The sequence below is a fragment of the Poecilia reticulata genome, linkage group LG2 (assembly GCF_000633615.1).
Source record: "Poecilia reticulata strain Guanapo linkage group LG2, Guppy_female_1.0+MT, whole genome shotgun sequence".
In the NCBI taxonomy this organism is placed as follows: Eukaryota; Metazoa; Chordata; class Actinopteri; order Cyprinodontiformes; family Poeciliidae; genus Poecilia; species Poecilia reticulata.
The window spans coordinates 44871438-44878650 of NC_024332.1; the positions used below are offsets into that span (position 1 = coordinate 44871438).

At 40.1% G+C, this 7213-nt stretch overlaps 1 protein-coding gene and 1 long non-coding RNA gene across 5 annotated transcripts in view; both read left to right on the forward strand.

Annotated features, from left to right (window-relative positions):
* LOC103461883 (uncharacterized) overlaps nucleotides 1-2554 on the forward strand; it is a 41025-nt gene extending 38471 nt beyond the window's left edge. Inside the window, exons 6-7 of one of the 2 annotated variants that reach the window (XR_533232.2) lie at nucleotides 533-2323; nucleotides 2392-2554. This is a non-coding gene — a long non-coding RNA (uncharacterized LOC103461883). The remainder of the gene's footprint in view (nucleotides 1-532; nucleotides 2324-2391) is intronic. The other variant, XR_001776097.1, reaches the window with a different exon arrangement.
* A 4540-nt stretch (nucleotides 2555-7094) lies between these two features.
* Nucleotides 7095-7213, forward strand: part of pcbp3 (poly(rC) binding protein 3) — a 20927-nt gene continuing 20808 nt past the window's right edge. Inside the window, exon 1 of one of the 3 annotated variants that reach the window (XM_008404255.1) lies at nucleotides 7095-7190. The gene's annotated coding sequence lies outside the window, so the exon portion shown is untranslated. The other 2 variants (XM_017302196.1, XM_008404257.1) reach the window with 2 other exon arrangements.

The window sequence follows — 7213 nt, forward strand, 5'->3', positions numbered from 1 at the left end:
GCATGACCAATGGGACAGCTAGCAGAAGCTAATGCTAAAGTGGTAACTTCGACTCAAATCATTTCGGCCCTTGAAGCACTTCGACCCTCAAGCACCAGTTTGTTTTATTTATTCTTCAGTGTTTCTTGTTTGAAATTAAATTATTGGAGGAAAAAAGAAAATGTAAGGAGAGGAAATGGAACTACTGCGTCGACCCTTTCAAAATAAGAGCATTAATTATAAATGTCTCCTTGAAAAACCCTTATGAAACAGTAAATTTATCCAGAAAAATTTACTTTAGGGGAAGCTAAATGTTTTTAAAGCCAACTAAAGCACTGAACAAAAATCCACTTTTAGCAGGAGTTTGTCCACTAATGCTAATTAATGAAGACAATGAAAGCAGGTCTGGCCAGAGTTCTGTGAAAGTCAAAGGTGTGAAAGCCGTCATCGCGTCTAAATTTAATGTGTTTAAGACGGAGCAGCAGGTGTAACTAATTAGACATTATTGTTAATTAATTTCCGCCCGGAGCCATGTCATTTACTTCCCTTCCAGAACCCAGTTTTCCCAGTATGAAGCGGTTGGTTTCACGCTGCCTGCACCAGTTGAAGGATGTTAGGTTTGAACAGAACAGACGAGGGAGAAAAAAGCATGAAGAAATGTTTTTATTTGCTGGACACAATGAAGCAGAACAGGTTGGTTTTATTCGTAATGGATTATTAATGACCGACATCCTGGTATTTTTGTGTTTGTGTGTGTGATTCTGCTGCTTTGGACATGAACTCTGCGCATACAGAGCAGCATCTATATTGCATGCAGAGGGAAGAGCTGCAGCAGAGAACCTATCTATGACCTGCAGACACTGAGCAGCACAAACATCATCAGACCGAGAGGCACAGAATGGAAATGCGTGTTAAAGCGGCGCTGCAGCCTCGGTGTCGGTGTCGGTATTGACCCGGGCACAAATTGCAAATGTGTTATCAGTAAATCAACAGCTCCTGCAGAGTCCCCTGGCATAAATACACAAGCTTTCAATTTCATAGTTCATTAGTGTTCGTTCTGTTAGCTGGTAGCTACTGGAAATCCTGAACTTTTTTTAATTTGGTAATAACTTATTCGATTCGGATCTTGATTCTGTTGGTTCGTATGGATTTTATTCCATGTAGCAACGACATGAAATGAGTGTCAGGCTGATTAAACCAGAAAAAAAAGCTCAAAGTCTTAAACCTGATCAATACAGTTGATTCGTTCAAAGATTAATTATTGACGTTTCCATGGAGGTAGAACCTGAACTAACATAATAAAGAGATTTATTCTCCGTTTAAATATAAACGATGTGTTTTTAAACCCGCAGAGCCGTTTGCACCTCTGCTAACAGTGGGCTAGCTTTTCCTTTAGCGTCTTCGCGTTTTTGCTAACTCTTAACAACTCTTAGCATAAACCGAATAGGTACCTATGACAAATATGACCCTGTTGGGGGAGATATATAACTTTATTACACATTTTATGTCATTAACTCATAATGGGTGTCATCGGGGTTGAGCTTAGCGAGCTAGCATGTTTAGCTGTAGCAGAACTAATGTTTATGATTAGCGCATCAGTTAGCATAGCTAACTTTTCAGCTAGCGGTGCCTTTCATAATTTCAGTGAAATTAGAATCGGAAATGGAATAAAAAGTTTAAATATTCTGGGTTGTTTTTTTTCTCCTGGTTTGGTTTCTGGGTTTTCTTCACTCCGGTTTTAACCCGGCTCGGTGGAGCAACTGAAACATAAACTAATGGACGTCCAGCAGAGCTTCACTCAGAAAAGATAAAAATTAATGTACTGTGGGATGCAACACATTAAATTAAATATAAGGAATCTAATTAAATCTTCGTCTCTTTTAAATCTTCCATCCTTCATGGGTTTTGACAGAATAATAAATTCTTCATCTTGAGATGATGATGATGATGACATTTCTCTACAGCTGGACTGGATCGTCCACAAAAAGTCAAAATTCAAACTTTAGTTGATTTTACATGAATGAGAAGTGAAGAGCGGTAAATCAACGTCAGAGCTTCACGTCACCAGATTACACCCCCCCCCCCGAGGTTCGTCATAATCTGTTCATACAGATGATGCAAAAACATGACAATCAGCCCATCGGCTCCAGCGTTCAACCACATCCTGGTTTCTCTACGAGTCGCGTGTCAGACGTCGTGACGTCACGAGTCGTGATCCATCGCCTGCATGACCTCACGTCCTGACCAGTGGCTCGCCAGCGCCTCAAACTGGGACATAGTCTGGGAGCTCAGGAAACATTTTAGGATTAAAGGCGGCGTGTGAAAAGTTGGAGCTGCGTGGAAGGTAAATGTTTCCCACATTTTCGAAAATGACATCACAGGATTGTTTTAACGTCCTTGTTGTCTTGGTAGGTTGATGTTTACCGTATTGGCTCCGGTTGCCGCCGCTGCAGGACTTCATGCATATCTTTATTTCAGGAACTGGAGCAGAATGATTTCCTTCCTACAGACGGGTTAGATGTCGACGTTTCACCCAGAAAACATACATGTTCATTAAAGCTCTGAGCTAAAATGACATTTCTATAATTATTTAATATTTAGTTGGTATTTTTCAACTAAATTTGATGAGAAATGTTGGGTTTGTGATTTGTTGACAGACGTTTCTTTGACTGTCACGTTGCATATCATAAAGACAGATTTTATTTTTATTAGTAGTTTTATTATTGTGGCATCGTGAGGCAGGAGATGATGCGAACAGAATCTCCACCGTGTTTAAGAAGTTTTTACTCTGATTTCTGGTCCAATGGAGGAAAATCAGACGCCAGGAAGCGGAAAACGCTCCAAGCTAACGCTGCGCGGCGGAGAACAATGAAAGCTGCTGGTTTTTAATGGGGTCAACTGATCGGACATGACAGGTTCCAGCCTGGCTGTGGGTCATGGAGATGGAGACGAGGGCGGAAGAAAAGAAATCCTGCTTCAGATCCAGAAAACCGTCGTCACCAGCTGGAGGTTCATTTCCTTAAGCTGGTCGCCGTTTCGGGCTGCACAGTGGTGCAGTTGGTAGAGCTGTTGCCTTGCAGCAAGAAGGTTCTGGGTTCGATTCCCGGTCTTTCTGCATGGAGTCTCCATGTTCTCCCTGTGCATGGTGGGTTTTCTCCGGGTACTCCGGTTTCCTCCCACAGTCCAAAAACATGACTGTCAGGTTAATTGGCCTCTCCAAATTGCCCCTAGGTGTGAGTGTGTGTGTGTGCATGGTTGTGTGTCTCTGTGTTGCCCTGCGACAGACTGGCGACCTGTCCAGGTGACCCCGCCTCTCGCCCGGCACGCCAGCTGGAGATGAACCAGCAACCCTCCCGATCCCACTGAGGGACAAGGCTGTTAGAAAATGGATGGATGGATGGATGGATGTTCGCCGTTTCGTCGATACGACGGCGTTCTGGGGCCTTTGAAGAAAAAGAAAAGGAAGAGTAACTTTCCTCCAAACATCCCAGAATTATTTAGATTCATTTCACAAATATTCAAGAAAAACCTGAGAAATGATCTGATCTAAAAAACGGCTCAATTTGGGGATTAATTTCACATATTTTCCAGAAAAATGTTTGGATATTAATCAGGTTGTAATTTTATGAGAAAAAAATGACAAAATTTCCACAAAGGAACACATTTTCAATATTCAACCTGAGAAATTTCCTCCCATAAGTATCTTTGACATAATGACAGCAAGTTTTCAAGATAAAAACAAACTTAAATCTGCTGAGATTTAAACAAAAAATGCCAGAAGAGACAAATTTATTACTTTTTTTTTTTTATCTCAAATTCCATTTTTTTCCTGTAGAATATGTGAAATTTATATAAAACGTTTTTTACTGCAAATGTACAACTTTTCAACATCAGATAATTTATTAGTTTTTTCTTAAAAATTAATTAAATCTAAAAWTTTTAGTCGATAATTTGCTTAGTCTACAACAGCTTGTTTATAAAACTTTAGATRTTTTATAAGTTACWTTATTTGAAACCTGAATGTTAATGATTTAAAGTCTCAGGAGCCAAAATTATTTTTTTCTAAATGTTTGTTTAAAAAAATCTGTTSACACAAACTKAATTTTAAGTTGTTTTACCGGTTCTGCGCCACCAGGGGGCAGTGCAGCCAGCGGCTCCGGGTTGTAGCACGGCTAAAGCAGAGCTAAGCTAAATATTCAGCTACTGTTATCCGAGTAATTTAATTTAAACAGTATAACAGAAAACACTGACRTTAGTGCGTAAAGGCTTAGATATTCAGCAAAGTGGTTGAAAAAGTTGTTTCTACAGTTAAGCAGCTTCTTTATGACCGTTTGCTAATTTTGCATAAATGTTTTTGCTGCTAAATTATTATTTTTTATTGATTATATCAAAATATGTGGGAATGTTCATTATCTTCTGCCTTTTCCTGCTTCCAAAGGGGAAAAATGTCTATTAGGGGGAAAAAACAATTAAATTTGTTGTTGGAAAGTGAATAGTCTCTCTTGACAACATGATATAAAATAGTCTTTTTTCCTGCACGGTTTATTTTAGCTGACCGTTATTTGAGGAGAACTTTGACCTCAGTCATCACTTCAAACTGGGACCAATTTGAACAGAAACTCTTGGATCCGTTTCAAAACGCCAAAAGCTGTGAAACGACTGATTCTCTGAGCTTGTTAACACTTCTGGCTCCACGTTTTTCAGAAAGATCGAACCGACACGTTTATTTAAAGTCGTTTTTCCAGCGACGTTGTTCTTGTGTTTCTAATTACTTTGGTGCTTCAAACTTTAAGACTTCAAATATCATCAAACTATTTAAATCCCACAAGTTTAAACTCATTTTGTCCACATCCGTTCTGGTTTCACTGCTGATCTGCATGGCTGCTTTACAGAAAATCAAATTATTTCCATTTCCTTCCAAAGTTTCTGTTCCTTTAAATACAGTTTGGTTCATCCTTGGATAAAGTCCTGATTTACATAAAGGATTTGAAATAAAGCAGTTTCAGGTTCACATGTTTATTTCATGAACTACAAACTGACGTTATGCTTCTTTTTCAAGGAGCTGCATAACAGATGAATTTCCTTCTCTAACTTTTCTGGAGTTGAGAGCTGGAGGTCACCACCACCTCCCAGCCGCTTCCTGTGAATCTGAATAGTGTGTCCTTGCCTCAGAGCCGCCGGCATAATGGCGTCCGTCACGTTATTCCCCAGAAAACGTGTGCAGATCGAGGCCTGTGAGCGAAAACACTGACTGAAAATCAGCCCATGATGCAAAGCAGCAACATTTACCAAAGCCTGACAGGAAGTCCGTTTTTAAAATGGCCGACATCAAGCATTAATGTTAGTTTATTCTGAGGACGTCTCATTAAATACCCAGAAAACCTTTACTCATTCAGATCCAATCTGGTTCTTTATCTTTGGAAAATAGATTTATTTAAGTGCAGGTGAAGCAGAACGATAAAAACCGTCTGATCTGAGGAACCAGGTGTTTTATTTTTGTCTTCAGAGTTTCACTCTGATGACCTTTGAAGCCGAAGCCATTCAGGCCCTTGGAAAGGAAACGGAGAAACTGATTTCTAGTTATCTGAACCTGAGGAACGACCACGACGTTGACGATGCTTCCTGTATCTTTCCAAACGCGACGCATCGTTTCCTAAACTTGTAAAGAAAGCGAGTCTCAGTCGGCCGGGTTCTGTAGGTGCAACGTCCTGGGAAATGGTCCTGGAGCGTTCCTGGAACTAGCTGCAGGGATTTAAAGTCTCTTGTTCTCCTGGAAAAGCTCCAGAATCTCCCAGGATGATCTGGAGAGTCTATAACAGGCTCTCCAGATCATCCTGGGATCATCACAGGTGGACAGAACTGGGTCCATTTTGGACAGGAGACGCATGACGCATGCATAAATCCATCATCATCATCATTCTTGGACATTTTCCACCAGTAAAAAGAAACGATCCAGTCTGGAGCGACTCCAGTCCCTGTTATTATCCAGAGCTGCTGCAGGAATCGTTGCCTCCTCGTCCTTCCTGGAAGAATATTGCTGTCTTTTTGTTTCAGAGCGCCACATTAAAGCCGCATTGAGCCGAAAATTATAACCTGTAGCTCAAAGCTGCGGCGCTGCAATAAAAGCAGGAAACAGCAGAGAAAACCCAGCAGCAGGAGGGATTATATCGGCTCCCAGCGAAGGAACGAAACTCAGAGACGAGCGGATTCCTGGGAGACTTGAACACATGGAGGAGATCCTCCTTAAAACGCTTAAATAACTTACAAATATCACTGATTAGTCATTAAATCACATATTGGGTCAATAACGACAGTAGAAATCATTCAGCTTGTGCTCAAGTCAAAAAATGTCCTTTATTTGATCAGAACATTTCACTTTCATCAGCATCTTTAGAAAAGATGCAGCAAATACCACAATTAAATTTCATCCTTTATCTGAAGACAGGGTGTCCAAACTGCGGCACGGGGGCCATTTGTGGCCCTTTTGACTCACTTTCTGTGGCCCCCTTCTTATTTTTAAATCATGGTGAAATTATGACTAGTATTATTTTATCATAGTGGAAAAATGTAACACAAAGTGTCTTTTTTAAACTTTAATAATAAGCAGAACCACATTAATCCAGGTTTTACCGACTTCACTGAACCAAAATCGGCTTTAATTTTCTGAATTTGGCTAAAAGGAGCATAGATTTTAAAAGAAAGTGACTAAATTATGATTTTATAACAGAATATATATATATATTTATATTGAGCCCAAAATAATTTGAAAACTAGATGTCTTTCTTTTAATATGGAAAATCTGAAAATTCATTTTTATATTTAGGATCTACGATTAATAACCTTCCTTTTCTACAAAAAACAAAACGTTACCTTATTAGCTTTCTTCTTTTTTGGCCCTCTAGTTCTTCTGAATTGACCATTTTAGCCGACGTGACAAAGTTTGGACAAACACAAAAAACAAAACATTTAAACAGGAAATAAATATAAAACCAGGAAGCGTCTGCAGTAATCAGTGGAAGACGTCATCGATGGTTTGCTTCCAACCGATGCTTTTTAAATGTTTCTCGGTTTTCTGGTCCAAACGTTTCCAACTCAGAGCGTTGATGTTTCAACAGGTGACTGGCTGGAGTGTCGCTGCTCTCATCTTCCTCTGAGGACGTCCAGGAGCAGAAACGTTCCCAGTCCAGGAGCAGAAACGTTCCCAGTCCAGCGGCAGAAACGTTCCCAGTCCAGG